Source organism: Phodopus roborovskii, unplaced genomic scaffold (genome assembly GCF_943737965.1).
Source record: "Phodopus roborovskii unplaced genomic scaffold, PHOROB, whole genome shotgun sequence".
NCBI lineage: Eukaryota > Metazoa > Chordata > Mammalia > Rodentia > Cricetidae > Phodopus > Phodopus roborovskii.
This window is the reverse complement of record NW_026125861.1, coordinates 691561-709343: the sequence shown is the minus strand read 5'-3', so window position 1 is coordinate 709343 and position 17783 is coordinate 691561.

Sequence of the window (17783 nt, the reverse complement as noted above, 5' to 3'; positions counted from 1 at the left end):
TCCAGACCTTCACCCAGGCCCCTGCTTTGGCAGCCATGACAGGCTGCTGAAAAGGCCCAGCAAGATATAGACCCATGACTCAGCAGGATATGCTGAGCAGCCCCCACCTTTGCCCAACCAATGGCCCTGAATGGCCTTTCTGAACTAGCACATGACCAATCAACTCAGGAAAGGTTCCCCCATCCCAGAGTTGGGCCAATCCTGAGGCTGTTACTATGCAACTAGCAGACCCCCAGATACTCCCTTGCCATACCCCCAATATATGCCCTGCCCCACTGCTACTCCAGGTCCCTCCTACTCCACCTCCTGTGTCAGATGGATAGAGGACCCGAGCTATCTTGTAAATTAAAAAAACAAACAAACAAACAAAAAAATTCTTTGCTTTAGCAATGGTTGTTTAGAGGGTTCAGAGTCTATATGTATATATGCATATATACGTAAACTCATGTATAGGTGATATATATATATATATATATATATATATATAGAGAGAGAGAGAGAGAGAGAGAGAGCGAGAGAGAGAGAGAGAGAGAGAACACATGTTAGTATATTCACTGAGGCCAGAGGATACCCTAGAATTACAAGTAGCTGTGAGCCACTTAAAATGGGTGCTTTGAACTAAACTCTGGTCCTCTGGAAGAAGAGCAATCACATTTAAGCACCAATGCATCTTTTTAACTCCAGATAATATAATTTTAAAAACACAGTTGGGATTTAACTGCAAGTGTAATGCATACTGACATAGTGAGAAAAGTTCTTCATGCCTGAAAAGTCATTACTTGAACATTCATCTGCAATTAGAACCATCTTAGGTTCACAGTGTACATGTTTAAGGAAAACATACATTTGGCATAATGTTATATATTGAGGTTGAGCCTTCTTAGGATGAGTAGAAATATACATGATAACCTGTGCTTAAGAATGTGATTAAAGTATGTACAATTTCTAAATCAGACGTCAAGGTAGGCGAAGTTCAACCTTCATGACAAATAGTCATATCCTCAAAATATGTTTCTGTGGAATCTTTGAAATCTAAAAGTTGTTGTGCTTGATAGTTTTATGTCAACTTGGCATATGCTAAAGTCATCTGACAGAAGGGAAACATTGAGAAAGTGCTTCCATGTGCTCCAACCACAAACTGTAGGGTATTTTCTTTAGTTATCAATCGGAGAGGGCTCAGCTAATTATGAGTGACCCATCCCTGGGTTGGTGGTTCTGTGTTCTATTAGAAAGCAGGATGAGCAAGTCATTGAGAACAAGCCAGTAAGCAGTACCCCTCCATGGCTGCTACAAAATTACCTTCTTCCTAGTTCTTGGACTTTTGGAGTTCCTGTCCTGATTCCCTTTGTTGATAAATTGTGATGTGAAGTATAAGCCAAATAAATTCTTTCCTCTTCATGTCACATTTTTAATGGTGTATCATCACAACAATAGAAATTCTAACTAGGATACTTGTATATTTACAGAGATACAGAGATAAGCTCAACAATATATGTATAATCTCAAATAGACTGTTTTTAATTACTTTTCTACTGCTGTGAAGAGACATCATGAGCAAGTCAAGTTAAAAGTGAAAGCATTTAATTGAGAGCTTAGCATCACACTGAGGAATGTGGCCAGCAGAAATGGCCCTGAAGAAGTAGCTGAAAGCTTACAACATGATCAGCAAGCAGGAGGCAGAGAAACCTACAGATACAGAGAGAGACAGCCACTGGGCCTAGCTTAGACATTTGGGAACTCTAAGCCCACCTCCAGTGATATACTTCCTCTAACAAAGCCACATTTCCTAATGTAGCTTTCCAAAAAACCTTCACTAAGTATGAACCAAAGATTCAAATATATGCCTTTGAAGGCCATTCTAATTTAAACCACCACAGTGATGAATATGCATTTTTAGTTTGCTGTCAATCACTGTTTTAAAATACCATCATAACCATATCAACTTGAAGAGGAAAGTGCTTATTTCAGTTTACAGTTTATAATCCATCATAAAGCAATATTAGTGCAGAAACTCAAGTGGGATAGGTACCTGGAAGCAACAACTGAAGCAGAGGTCACGTGAGAAATACTGCTTATTGCTTCCTTTTGATTGCTCAGTTTACTTTCTTAAACAATCCAGAACCACCTTCAGTGTAATGGGGAATCCCACATTAACCACTCTGAACATGCCCCACAGACATGTCTACTGTAAGTCATTTAGTCATTTGATGGATCCATTTTTATTACTTAACAGTCCCCCATCCAGATGAGCCTAACTGTGGCAAGCTGGAAAAAAAAAACCCACTAAAGTCTCTAAGTCAGACAGTTACCTTTCACTAGTCATCTAACTTTCACTTTTACCCCTATGTTTTATCTACACTGTGACTAGACAGAATCCCCTGAAACTTTGTTTCTAAAAATTTACTCCTCACTTATCACTATCAATGCCACCAAACAAAGCTTGCAAATCAATGTTGATTACAGGTTTAGGTACTTTGTTTTCATAGGTCTTAACAAGGACAGAATGTTGGGATCTGTATTTTAGCAACATCATAGGTAATTTTTAAACATGACTAAAATATAATTCATTTACACTATAATTCATTACACTATCACCTCTTTGTTCAAAACTCATTCACTATTTTCATTTTGCTTTTGTGGGGAGAAAAGATAATGCAAAATTTGCCATAAGGACTGTGGAGATGATTTAATTAAGTACTTTCAGCACTACCTAGCATGCATATATTCATATAAGTTACACTATCTCTTGATCAGCCCCAGGGTCAAAGAGATCAAAACATTGTCTCTGGTACTCACTGGCCAACTAGTCTAGCTGAATCTATTAGTTACAGGTTCAATGAAACGTCCTGTTTCAAAAAGTTTAATAGAGAAGGAGTTAAAGAAAATATCCTAATCTGATCTTTGTATATACACATACATAGAATAACATGTATGCAGATTAACATGTACATAAAATAGCATGTACATAGAAAAACATTTATGCAGGACAACATGTACACAGAAAAACATGTTTACATGTATACTATCCACCTACCTCTCCACACATAAACAAATATGTCTTAAATTTTTGATATGATTTTAGATGCCATGTGGAGACAATTGTTCCAATAAGTAAAAATTAAAAAATTACATAACTAAAATGCAAATTATGACATCATTCTTAGCTATATGAAGAAAATTAGGTGTGTTGACCATGCATATCTGTTAAGTACAGATAATTTGCAATTTTAAAAAGAACCCCTTACAACTGCATTCCTACAATTTAAATGCCTAAGTATGAAACAATACTTTTAATATATTTGTGTGTGTGTGTGAGATGTGTGATGTGTGTGTGTGTGTGTGTGTGTGTGTGTGTGTGTGTGTGTGTGTGTGTGTGTGTTGGTTCTAATTATGAATCAGTTAGTTTTGTGAAAAGTTAGGTCAATAGTTTCTGGAGAGGACCAGTATAGATTTTGTGAATTACACTTAAGAATTGTTGAATTTTGGGAAACTGATAAATTTGACTATGCTGTTTTCATAATTTCCCGAGTTAGTTCATTTTACAATTCATTATCCAGTAGTCTATCACCTGTACATAAAATCACGAATGACATGCATTAGGGAATACCTAATTACAAAGCACAAATAAGTTTTTAAGTCAACAAAAGAATGCCTTGTGTTAAAGGTAGTAGAAAGTAGTTTTTTCTCTTTTCTGCTTTCTCTTATCCTCTTGATTTTGATACCTTTAAGAAATTCATAAAAACTGAAATATTTCTGAGAAAGTCAAGGTTTTGAGGATAGTAAGAAATTATCATTTCTTATAAAATGTCAAGTTTTATAAGGACCCATCTTTTTGGTTTACACCATTTATCGTAATCAATTTAATATCACTTCCAGCAGTGTAGCATAGTGCTGCATAAACAATATGATAATTGGAATTCCTCTGCTCCTTGAATTAGTAAGCAAGTTACAGTGCATATCAATCATGCATAATGAGTCTGAAGCATGGCTTGATTACATTTCATTTGCATAAGAATTTTCTCTAATTTTTAAAAACAGATCATTTTTAATTTAGAATAGATTTAAATGCCACACAACTGCTTCTCTCCTCCTGAAATGTTAAGCAATCTTGTTACATAATACAAAATGCTAATCAATTTTTTAATGCAGAACCTAGCTTGTTAATGAGTTTTCACCTTTCTACATGCTGTCAAATCTCATTACACAGTCACCTTTCTAGGTATACAATTGGAGTCTACATTTATATGGTTCAATTCTAATTGACACATCATTTCATTGCACTTGCAAAGAAAACATTTTTTGAAATAATTCTTAGATTGTCTAATTTAAAAAATAATTTGCTTTCTTTGAATTCTGTAGTGAATGAAATCCCAACCATTTATTTAGAAAAATAGGTTCAAATATTTTTTCTAATGAGGCAAATGCCTGAATTTTTTAATGAAGTAATAACAGGTTAAAGAAAAAAAACAGATCTAGTAATTAAATTTCCTTGAATAAAATGTAATAATGCTGGGGGTCTTGGGTTCAATAAGAAAGCAAGACAGTAAACAGCACTCCTCCATATTCTTTGCATCAGTTCCGACCTCCAGTTTCTTGCTTAAATTCCTTTTCTGACCTCTTTCAGTAATGTACTTCAATGTGGATGTGTAAGCCAAATAATACCACTCACACAAAAACTTTGTATTACACAGACTCAACTAGATTCATAAGCAATTTACTTTTGCTTTTTCTTGAAATAAAAATTGATAACAAAAATTATGTTTAAAGAATTATTGATCAGATTTTATACAATATAACATGCTTTTTCAGTTCTATTTATATTTAATATGCATTGTATTTTTATATGGGTATTTTAATATTTTTCAAATGAAACCCTCGTATTAAATAGTATGCTTCAGACAGAAGAAAATAATAAAGTAAACCCAATAAATTAAGAAACATTATGTCTTGCAGATACCTAGTATCGCATGAGTACATTGTTTCAAAAAAAAAAAAAAAAGTCTATTGCAGCAACTGAAACAGTCCTAGGTTTTAGAGTCAAACCCCTTAGGAATATTTAAAGTGTGCTAAATTATTAAAGATTGTTCCCATTCATTGGAAAGGTATATTTTTCTCATAAAATATATCCTGATTTCAGTTTCCTTTCCCTCTATACCTCCCATCTCCTCTCCCATCCAGATCCACTCCCTTCCTGTCTTTCATTAGAAAAAACAGACTTCTAAGAGATAGCAACAAAAGAGAACAGAATAAAATATAAAAGCCATGGCATTGTAATTGGACAAGGCAAGCAATACACTATTATTATATATGTATACTGTATCCACAGTACTCAAAAATCCAAAATTTGATGTGAAACATATGTAAATATTGTAAAAAATATTTCCAAGTATATATTTTAGAAACGAAGATGATGATTTGTATAGAATATGTTTTACAGCCTATGATGAAATATGAGCAATTAAAAAATATTTAGTAGAACAAAACAAATTTGGTTATGTGAAAGAAAATACTGGCAAATAAATAAATTCAATTTTCTAAATAAATCCCTAAATCTATCTCTCTAGATAGTGCCTAGTGCTAGTTCACTACCTATACAAAAGAGTTTCTGATACAACTCATTGTTAATCATTCACAGTTATTTCCTTTGGAAGGATACACACAACTTTCCATTGATACGGTATTTTTCCTTCACAGGACCTCAGAAATCTCTGTGGGGTAATTTTCTAAATCATACAGGATTATCTAGTTGTAAAATTCTCATTACGAAGCTATTGTGAATATATATTTCCTTAATTATATCTGTTTTCACTTGTTTATGTGCATGCCTAATTCTTAAAACTGTTCATTCTTTTTCAGCACCAGACAAATATCTTGTAAAGAGGTTCTAAAAAATTATTTGAAAAGTTACATACACAAAAATTTAATAGGCTACTTCATATTTCAAAAATCATAAGATTATTGACATTTCCTTTAAAAGAATAATTATAACTTGTTCCAAATATAAAATCATTTTTTAACTTAGCATAGATGTAAGTGATTATTTTAACCTAAATAGCAGTATTACTCCTTAATAAATAAAATTTTATATAAATTCATGGTTATTCTTGAGATGACAAAGATATAGATGATTATTAATTTTCTATACATTTCAAACTTCCAAGCATAATATGATTGACACATCAAAACAAACAAAAATTCATTCTTTTGAATAATGGCTAGAAAAACCCAAGTCAAATAATAAAATACTGCACCAGACATGCCAACAAACAAGTTTGAGTTTCTAGAGTTCTTTTGTGCTGAAGACAAGAACCAGCATCCTTGGTAAGTGAACCAAGGTGTTTAAAAGTCTATCACAATGAAATGATGTTTCCCATTTCAGAGCAAGTTATGAGGTGTTCATGAATAGTAATTTATTGTACATGTATATTAAATAAATAATGTAAACAATGTCCAATCGCTGGATACAAATAAAGCCCCCAAATCCTGAGAATCAGCATTAGCCAAACAACAACAAAGTGATCCCAGAATGCAATAAATGGGGAAATTTGCAATATATTCACCTTTTCCCATGAAGCCTGAATCCTGAGATGTTCTTTGTGACAAAAGTCACCTGGCTCTGGAATTACATAATCCTCTTAGTCCTGGGTATTTTGGCTCCATGCACTGGTAGGCCAGTATTCCAGGCACTTGTAATTTTTCTGTCCCTCTTTCCACAATGATCTTTGAGAAATGTGATATAAATTTCTCATTTACAGGTGAGGGTTCCAGACTATCTTATTTTCTATGTGTTGATCAGTTGTGAACCTCTGCAGTGATTGCTGTTTGAAAAGAAACCTCTCTGAGGAGAATTAAAAGATGCACTGATCTTTATATATAAAGACAATAATTTATGGAGCTTTGATTACAATATACATTTTATAGAATAACAGTATTAGGTTCTATTGCTGTTAAATAAGGATCAGGATAAACAAATAGGCCGAATAGATGTTTAGTCATGAAGAAATAACTTACAACCTAGACAGATGAACACCAATAATTTCCACAGGATGCTCTCCTGTCCGAGTCCCGCCAGCAAGAGAGTTTTTCCCGGCTCTTCCTCTGACCTCCTTCCACAGGTCACTTTCGCCCATGGCTTCACCCCCCAATGGGCATGGTCAGTGCCACAGAAGGACTATCTCACTACAATTCCCCTTTTAGTCAAAAGAAAAGCTTTAGGCTTAATACAAAACTATATACAAAACAGTGAATAACAATTGTGCTTTAAGAAAAGGAAAATCGAGAACAAAATGACCTACATATCTAGTCCTAGGGTGAAGGCATAACGGAGTTTACAATAGAGTTATCCTAAGCTGGAAAACATAAGTCTAGTACCTAATATATCTAACTAGGAAGAGAGAATAATAGTTGTGATACTTCTTCAACCTCATCAAGACCTGAGAAGGAAAATAATGATACTAGAGTAGACAGGAAATGCAGATGGCAACTTCCAAAAGGTGCAGCAAGGACAGAAACAGCACGCTAACTGGACAGTCACCCTAGTTCTCACAGCAACGTTGGTACACCCAGTTTTGGCTAAGGCCAAGAGAACGTGACAGACCACAACAACAGCAGGGAGGTAGAATGGCTGTCTTACCCTGACATGGCAAGGTCCAGTAGTCTTCTATATTTGTCTCCTGCAAGCACATAAGACTGCATGTCCAAATCAGTGCGAGATGCCATTATGTAAATATGTTTCTCATACTGGTTAATGAATAAAGCACTGTTGGCCAATAGAAAAGGAAAATAGGAGGGACTAGGAGACAAGGAGGAAAGAGGAAGTAGTAAGGAGGAGTCAGCATGGAGAGACTGGGGAGACGAGACTCTGGCCCCTTTCCACGGTAAGAAGACCATGTAAGACCACGTGGAAATACATAGAAATGTGTTAATACTTAAGACAGAGCTAGCCGATAAGAAACAAGTAACTGGCCAACAAAATTATATCAAATACATAGTCTCAGTGTGTTAATTGAGGCTGGTGCGGCGGAAGGACAAGACCAGGCGGCGGGCAGAAAAACCTTACTCCATATTAGGTTCTCCCTAGGACATATGGCCGGCACAGCCACAGGTTATTCGCTTTATAATGGGCCAGGTATGAGTTTCATCTTATGAAATGGGCTTTAAATCCAAAAAGTAAGGGCTTTGTTGATTCCCAGATATACTTGCCATTATCATACTAGTTAGCATATTCTGCAAGGCCAGTCACTTATTGTAATTTTCAGGATTCACTGCAAGCTTTTTACCTTGGCATTACACATAGCACCTTCCAGAACTATGAAAACTAGCCAGTAGTAATGCAGTTTCCGGGTTGGTACAAACTTCATTATCCATATTCTATGATTCAGGCATTTCCTTTTTATAATTTCCATTTTCTCTTTCTTGCCCCCTGTTATTGCATAGCCTTATTTTCTTCTTAGCAATATCCCTTAGTTTATTTCATAGCGTACTAATTTTTTTCCTTTCTTACTTGTAACCACACATTTTACCATATTTTTTCTTTCAGAACCACTTTTATTTTTTTTCTCTTCACATACATTTTATCATATTTTAAGACATAAATCTTTATTGATTCTTTGGAAATTTCACAAATTTTGGAGATTGTATTCCAATTCCACACTTCCCAACCCCTCCATATGTGCTGCACCACCACCACTGCAGTATGCCGTCCAAACTAATTTAAAAGAAAACAACCAAAAAAAAAAAAAAAGACACCTTGCTCCTCCATCTTTCCAACACCTCTTCTTTCATCCCGGTAGCATGAGGAGTTGGGGTGTGTTTCTCTGTATACCACTTTTGTCCAATCATCCCTATTGACAACATGTCTAACATGTCCATTGCTGTGAGTCTTGGCCAGCTTCAAAGCCTCTTGTTTCTGATACACAAAACACTGGGCTCTGCTCTCCTCAAAACTCCTCTGGATATTTATTGTTGCCCTGAGTTATGGAGATTATAGGGTTATCATTCTGCAGAACTAGCCTCTTTGCACACTCCAGCAGGTCAAAGGTGGGCAGCTATAAGGATGGGCCAACCTAAGACCCAGGATGTGGTTCTGAGTGGTAGCCGAGCTGGTGGGTTGGTAGGGGCCATTGAGACCACCCCTTAAGGTGAGGAGCAAAGCCAGCTGTCCTTGGCCCATGACATTTGGGCCAGCTCTCCCATACCTGTGGTGTATCATGGGGCATTCTCCTGAATGCTGGGATCAGCTCTCCCTCGGGGAAGGGGTGCCTGCTCTTCAACCACTGTGTCCAGAAATGGCCATGGGAGGGACAGGACTGGTTCAACATGCCCCTGGATTTTAACACTCATGGTTCCTATGATCCTTTGTGGCAACATGAGCCATGGACATCAGCCCAGACCGTGGGTGCTGTTGGAACACAGACCTACACACGGCCCTCATCAGTGGCCCTGGCCCAGACAACACTGTGGCTCCAGTGGCAATACAACCCTCAGACACAAACATGGACCTAGGATGCAACCTAGACACCAGAGAGCAGATTAACATTTTAAAAGTCTGCTAGACATCCCATTGTCTGCTAACAAATTTTATAGGGAATAGGAACAAAGGTAGTGGATCATCCCACAGCTGATTCTTGCCACTCTGGTCCAGGTGGTCTGCCTGTCTCTCAGATTCTTTGAGTGGGCTTTGTTCTTATAATTTGTATCTGTACACTTTGACTTCATTAGCACTTCCTCTGCCATTGGGGTACATCCTACAGCTGCTGAGCCTCATGTTCCTCCAGTAGGATCACATGGCTAGAGGTTAAACCACAACAAATCTAACAGTTGGTGTGAGCTGAGCTATTTATATGGTGTGTATACAGATTCCCTTCTACAATATGAAATGAAAACTTGTCCTTATCATGAAAAAGTGTCTCTATTTGTCCCTTATCATTACCAAAAATGCTTGGTACTAGACATACGTCAGGTTATTTACCACATTTTAATTTATACTAATCTGACTTTTATTTCTGTTTTCAGTATGGTGTCTACATGTTTTCTTTCTTTTATTAATTTTCATTGTCATCCTCTGAATTATATTTAATTATCATGCTCTCCTTATTTTTCTGAGCACACTATTTCTATAGCTATTTCTCCTATGTTACTTGGCAGTATATTTGTCTTCTTGTCTCATGTGTGATTGTAGAGACAGAGTTTCTTTTTCTGCCTGGTCCCGCAGCTGTTTAGCCCCAGATAAATGCACTGACACTTAATACTAATTAGAAACTGTTTGGCTGATGGCCCAGGCTTATTATTGGCTAGTTCTTTATTAATTATTAACCCATTTCTATTAATAAAGGAATTCCACATGATTTTATCTTATTGGAGTCTCTCTGGACCTGTTAGTACTTCTGCAGGTATATGATGCCTTCTCACAGTCTATTTCTGTGTCTCCTTCCCAGAATTCTCCTTGTCTGGTAGTGCTGGCTATACTTTCAGCATGGCTACTGGCAATAAGTATTTTATTCATCAACCAATAAGAAAAACATATATACCGAATGACATTCCCATCATCTCCTCTTCTCTGTCTAAATAAAAAGAACATTTTTAACTTTAATATAGTAAAATTACATATAATAAACAGTTATCAAGCAAGAACTATAGTTAACAATATTTAGTTCATTAATATTTGGAAAATGTAGAGAAAATATTCTATCATCCATCCTATCTTTATAAATCTATATAACATATCTTTTATCATAATTAAGGATATCCATATCCATAACTATCTTCAACCCAATCAAAGAAATCATAAGGATAATATATAAACTCTAGACTTGACAGAGACATCTCACTGCCTGGACAGTCACCCAAAGTTCCTCTGTAAAGTTGGGGCATCCCTTCTCAGCCAATAGGCCAAGAGTGTCTGGTAGAATTCTCAGAGAAGCAGGAAATTTGAAATTGTCCTATCTGTATTGTCAGTTTGTCAGTTATTTCTCTCTGTGACATGCAAAATGTCTGACAGACTCTTCCATGAAGCAGGAACCCTGAAGTACTGTCCAATCTTATTTCAACAAGTTCAGCAGTCATTTTCCTGTGTGTCCTTCATGTCCAGTTTATACAGCATACAAACAGTCCTGCCCAAATGGCTAGTACTGCTGTGTCAAAGGCAAACTGTACAATGAGTTTCTTTGATGTCTATCTTCTTCTCTGACATAATTGGTAACACCAGGCACAGTAGTGTCTCATTGTCATAAAAAGCACTAATAAACCATTTTAAATGCCATATTCTGTAGATCTTTGAAAGGTTTGAAGATTACCTGTCCATCTCAAATATATCTCTGCATATCTAGAAAACTAACATGACTGTAAGTTTTGACTATTGTAGGTGACTATATATAAAATCTGTATTTAATTACATATTACATTTTTAAATAATCCGTATAAAACCTATATCTAAACAAGATTAGAAATATATCTATAACAAAATTGAACTTAATTTGTATCAATAAAAAAAATCCATACCAATGCAAAGTAGAAATTTCTATATCATATTCCTTTTTTCCTGTAGAGTTTGACTGTGAACATTAACCATTTATAACCAATACTGTTTAAATGAAAACAAACATTTATAAACAATATTTGGGGATTTGTGAGTCATTCTCTCCAAACTGCTTCCTGCTGTTTGGAGGTTTTCTCAGTCCCACAGCATCCCGAGAAAACCCAGAAACCTGGCCAAATTCTGGCAATAATAGTCTGAGTCTTCTTTATTTCAGCTTTACTGTATGTTGGATCACCTGGACCACTTCATCAGGGGGTCTTGCTTTATCAAACCATATTAGTGTAGAATGAATCCACAACTTTTCATCTTCTGTGAAAACAAGACCAGAACCCCTTTTCCAAAGTAACATGTCCTTAAAGTTTGAAGTCAAGGCATTTCCAAAATGTATATGTTGGATTAATACAGCAGCAGTTATAATAAAATGTCTTTTAGTAGCTGTTGCTCCTTTCTCACCAGTCAAATAATTCAAATACAACACAATTAACATACAGTATCCAGACTTTCTGTGTACTTTCCATCTTTTCATGGCTTTTTAATACTCTATTTCTTCACTTTTTTTTGAGTCAGGGTTTCTCTGTGTGAATTTTCCACCTTTGAACTCACTATGTACACCAACTGTCCTTGAAACCATAGAGATCTATCTGCTTGCCTCTGCATCCCAAGTGCTGTGATTAAAGGCATGTGCCACCACACCCAGCTACTCTATTTCTTTTTTTAAGGACTTTATCTATCCTATTTCTTTTCTTTCCCAAGACTACATGTATTTTTAAAGTGTTTAGAGTTTTCCTCCAATGAATCTGTCTTTACTCTATATATCTTTTTTTTTTTTTTTAACCACATAAGTATCTAATCTGCATGGCTAAGATTAAAGTAGGGGCTGGATCTGCTCCATTCCTTGGCTTTCTGGGAATCTAGGCTCCATGGTGGAGTCTCTAGGTTAGCATAGATACATGGGGGAGGTTCTAGGGCCTGCTCCAAATGACTTGACAGACATTGATGATACCCCCATGGAAGACCTCACCTTCCCTGACGAGTGGATGGGGGATGGACTGGGGATGGTTGGTGGGGGGGAGGAAGGGCATGGGAGGAGGAAGGAGAGGGAACTAGGATTGATATGGAAAATAAGATTTTTTTTAACTTCAATAAATTTTATTTTAAAAAAAAAGGAAAATTACTGTGTTGTCTGGGAACATGGTAGTTACTAATTCACAAAGATTAGTAGTGAAACCCAAACTATGTAAGCCCTGGTAAAATAAGGATTAGGACAATTCCACTCAGCAATAATGGCTGTGTTTTACATTGTGGTGAGGTAAACTGAGATCCTCTCGCAGCTCACTTATCTTTTCTTCATAGAAATTTCTGAAATAAACAAATGGCAGGCCTATATCAGTTGGAGACCATCAACCAGTGCCATTTCACACAAGGTTTTTTTTAAAGTACCAACTAGTCTCATAAAGGCTGTAAGAATTCCTTAGAGAGCTCTACCCCACTAAATCTTTATATCTGAAGCTGAAACATATAAATATATGAAAGAATAAGTAGAAAAAACATGATTTTTTATAAAATTCAAAAGCATTTTTGTGCATAAAGTTATTGAAGAAAACTTGTAATGGTTTAAGAAAGAAAAGCTATCATGACTTTTGGCTACCAGATAAAGATACCAGTATATTTTCTCCATATAATCCTTTTATGTTTATATTTTTAAATAAAATATATTTATATCATTTCCCCCTTCCTTTTCTATACTTCAAGTCTTCCCATGTGACAACCTTCCCCCAATTTAAGAAGCTATTCTCTAAGGACAGATGCTTGAAGACTGAACATCACCTTTTTTATTGTTTTGTTTTCAATTTGTAACACTCAGTATATCAGCCACATTACAAGGCAGACCTGATGATCAGGTCAATAGTTCATAAAAATCAGAAAAAAAAATTGTTGTAATTAAAAATCTAGAGTCAAAGCATTAGCCATTTACTGAGCATAGTCTACAATTTAGAGCTCACTTTAACTGGGGATGAGCCAGGGTTCAAGAAACTGTTGTGAGGGGAAAAAGACTACAATTTAGGTCAAATCAGGTCAGGACATAAGTGACAGGCATTAGGAGCTTAAATTACCTCGAATTTGAGGTTGAAATAGAGGCCTTGCCGCACCTGAAAGCATCCAGTCATAAAACTGTTTTGAGCTGTGAGCTTGTGCTAAAAAATGTACATTTTGAATTTGCTTCTGTTTCATTCAATAAATGTTTTTGAACTTGCTCTATGAAAGAATAGTGTCTTATTTTTCATTTCTAACTCATATGTGAAAACTGAAATAAAATGACAAATTCACAAATGGAAACAATATACAGTGGTTAGGAAAGTCTAGTGCCTATATTGCAGTGGAAAAAAAGAAATCTAGGCGATGAAATTATGCCTAATGAAAAATGCTATTATTTATGATTAAGTGAAGTACTTGGGCAAGGCTCTGTGGTTATATTTGATGTAAGATTCCAGACAGTGCTTTATTGTAATTCTATTGAAAAGTTTAAAACAACTTTTCACCTTGGGATACACACATACAACAGAAAATCCTTTCCTCCAATACAGATTGGTTTAGAGGGTCTATAGATTTAGGAGAATAGCAGTAAGTTGTTAAATTGTGTTGAAGCTATATTATGATTTAGTTACAATTAGTTCTAATGTCACATGAAAAGAGGATAATTTTATATTGACTACTACTACTTAAAGTTCTTAATTAAAACTAATCAACATAACCCAAGGTGAACTAATTTGAGAATTTTGTGTTCACATTAATATTTATCAGAGAACACTGCAGAATCTATGCTGTAACATCTGTAAATATCAAGTAAACATAATACAGTCTTACAAAAGATAAAGTTATGAATTAGGTACAAAAATAATCAAGACACTTACTGAGATTAAATACATTTTTACCGTTGATAAATATTAAAAAACAACGTGAGAAATTGTATCATTCTTATAACTTGAAACATGGGGAAAGGTATGAGACATGTAATGTGCCATTGAAATCTTCCACAATTTTTTCTTGCCTTTTATTTGATCTATACATTCATATTCTTAGTACCCATGTCTTTGAAGAAGCACCAATGACATTGTACTGTATTATGTACACTGTGCTATAGATGACAAGATAGAGTGCACACAGCTAAGTTGGAGATGTATGAATTTGTTACAAGTAACTTCATCTTCTCCATAAGGTATAGAAAATTGCCTAGAAATAAAATAAAACTTTCTAAGAACAAATAAATAATAAGAGAGACACATATTGCAAAGTAAATGTTGACTTTAAACATAAAAGTATGTTATTCCTAGTCTGTACCACACAATTTAGATTTAAGTTTATGGTTTTAACAATTATATTTAAAATGGGATATGATGGTTTTCAAATTGGAAAAGAAGATTACATATTGTACTTTCAATTTAATTCCCTCTCCTACAGTCACTACTTAATCCTGAATGCAGTATTAGTTGGGAGGTCTGGTCAGTCTATGGGACCTCTGGTAGTGGATCAGTGCTTATCCCTAGCATATGACTTTGGGAGCCCGTTCCAAATAGAGGGATACTGACTCAGCCTATACACATGGGAGAGGGCCTGGGTCCTGCTCCAAACAATTTGACAGACTTTGAAGACTCCCCATAGAAGGGCTCACCCTCCCTGGGGAGCAGAATGATGATTGGAGGAGGGTTGGTGAAGGGAACAGGGGAGGACAAGAGGGTGCGTGCAGGAACTGGGCTTGATATGTAAAACAAATTTACATAAATTTAATAATTTATGTAATTAATTTAAATAAAAATTATATAAAAAATTAAAGATAAAATCAACCATATGCTTTTAGTTTGCTGCATGTTCATATTTAAGTATCTTACTCTGTAAAAGGAGTATTTCATAGGACAGTGAAAAAGTGAACATCAGAAAAGTGCAAAAAACAAAAAAGACTTTGAAAGAAAACACCCTTTAAAGCAAAAAAGAATGAGTATTTCTATTATTTTTGCTAATACATAAACTAATAGCTTTCATTCTGACAATTTAATATATATATATGTGTGTGTATATATATATACATATATATATATATAATGTTATTATGTATCATTATTGTTTACTCTTATTCTGTTGGTTATGTTTGTATCACTAGTTCATGGTATCCTGAGAGAAAAATGGCTTTTCTATTTCCAGCATTCCCTCAGTTTGTGTTTTCTTTATTGTCTCTATTTCAATTTTCAGGTCATGAACTGTTTGAGTTATTTCCTTTATCTAATTGATTGTTTTTTTTATTGGCTTTCCTTGCTTTCTTTAAGAGATTTTTTGATTTCTTGTATTTTTTTTTTTTTTGGTTTGTTTTTTGTTCCATTTCTTTACAGGATTTTTTCCATTTCCTCTTTTACAGTCTCTATCATCTTTACGAAGTTGTTTTCAGGGTTGTTCTGTTTTGCTTCATCTGTGTTTGGATGTTTAAGTCTTGCTGATATGGAGTCCCTAGGCTCTGGAGATGTCACATTGATCTGTCTGTTGTTGGCTGTGTTCTTATACTGTTGTCTACCCATCCCTTCTTCCAGTGTGTAATAATTGGGTCTCTCCCTCTCCTGGTGGGTACCATACCAAGATTCTCTTTCTTTGTGGGCAAGCAGGTCAATATTTGGACGGCTCTGCTCTTCCAGTGGGTGGAGGTGGGACTAGAGCGCTGGCAGACTCTGCATGGGGTGGTCTGCTGGGATGGCTTGCCCCTTGCACAATCTCCAGTCCTCAGGAGGCTCTGTGCAGGGCACTGGAAGGTGGGCTCCTTCCAAGGGCAGAGGCAGGGCCAGGACACTGGCAGATTCGGAATAGGCTGGTCAGCTAGGAAAGACTTCCTGTGCATCTATGTGCCCCAGGCCTCAGGAGGCTCCAAGCAGGGACCCAGAAGGCAGGCTGGAAACAGGTCAAAGAATCTCTCCTACCATGTTTGGAGGTGGAGCCAAGATGCTGTGATACTCTGGGAATGCCTGGGGGCTGGCTCACAGTCTCCAACCCCCAGGAGGGTCTGAGCAGGGCACCCGAAAGATGACCTCTTATTTATATGCATGAATTTCTAATTCTAATGAGATTCAATTTAGCAAACACAGGTTGAAACATATAGAAGGCCATGCATTTGTGAAATAAATGATGATTGATAATATTGTAAACAGTATCCTATAATTCTCATACCCTCAACAAACAGCAGCAACAAATTTGAACTTCCCCAAATATCTCTTGAGAAACAGAATACATAAATGTTACAATATGCTTTCAGAATTCATTAATGAATGTCAATGCAAATAAATGGACTTCTGCCCACAAATCAACATGAATATATCTTAACAAACTGATGGATGATATGAATCACTGAATCATTGAATGAGCATACACTTAGACATGTTCTGGAGATAAGGCTGTAGTACCTGGGCCTGTACAGAGGTCTGTCTTTGTTCTTGGCTCTGGTGTGTGTCTTCATTAGGCTTTCATACTTGTATCTACAGAGGACAAGCACCCACATATCACAGTTCTTCCAAGACATATCCTCCATGCCTTTCCAGGCAAAGACAAAATACATTTCTCCTGCAATGCAGGGCACTGAGCAAGCTTCAGTGTTACAGTCACATTTGCTTTGTTTGACAAAGGCCTTCTGTCACTTCAGTCTTTACAGCAGTGGAGAAAAAAGCCCCATAGTGTGTGTTCCTTAGAGACAGAGATACATAAAAGTTACTGACAGTAGAACAGCATTCATTAAGATAGAAACTTCCATCTCAAAGTGGTATCCTGAGAGAAAAATGGCAGGGAGTCAAAATGAGTGCTTTCTCTAATATATAACTTTCCTTTAGACAATACATAACTTTCCTTTAGACACCAAGTTGTTTCTCTAACAGGGTCATGAGTTTGTGAGAACTCTGGAACCTCTCATAGCTAAGATCACCAGTATCCAAATTCTGAGCTGATGGAATTTTCTGGGACTTTTCTTTTTTTTACCTATCCCCTGAAAAACAGACCCCTTCCAAACTCTACAGCACAGGCTGATGATTTTAGTGACCTCTACCAGGGAAAATCATATAGACCCATGCAGTCATCTCAGGCCTCCTAACCTCACAAGTTTTCAGATTATGGCCCTCCCTTCCCTTCCTTAGTTGATAAGGATGAAACTCAGGGAATTTTCCATTATGGGCAAGTTCTATACCACTGACCTACATCTTTACTTTGCTGAAAAATGAAAGAG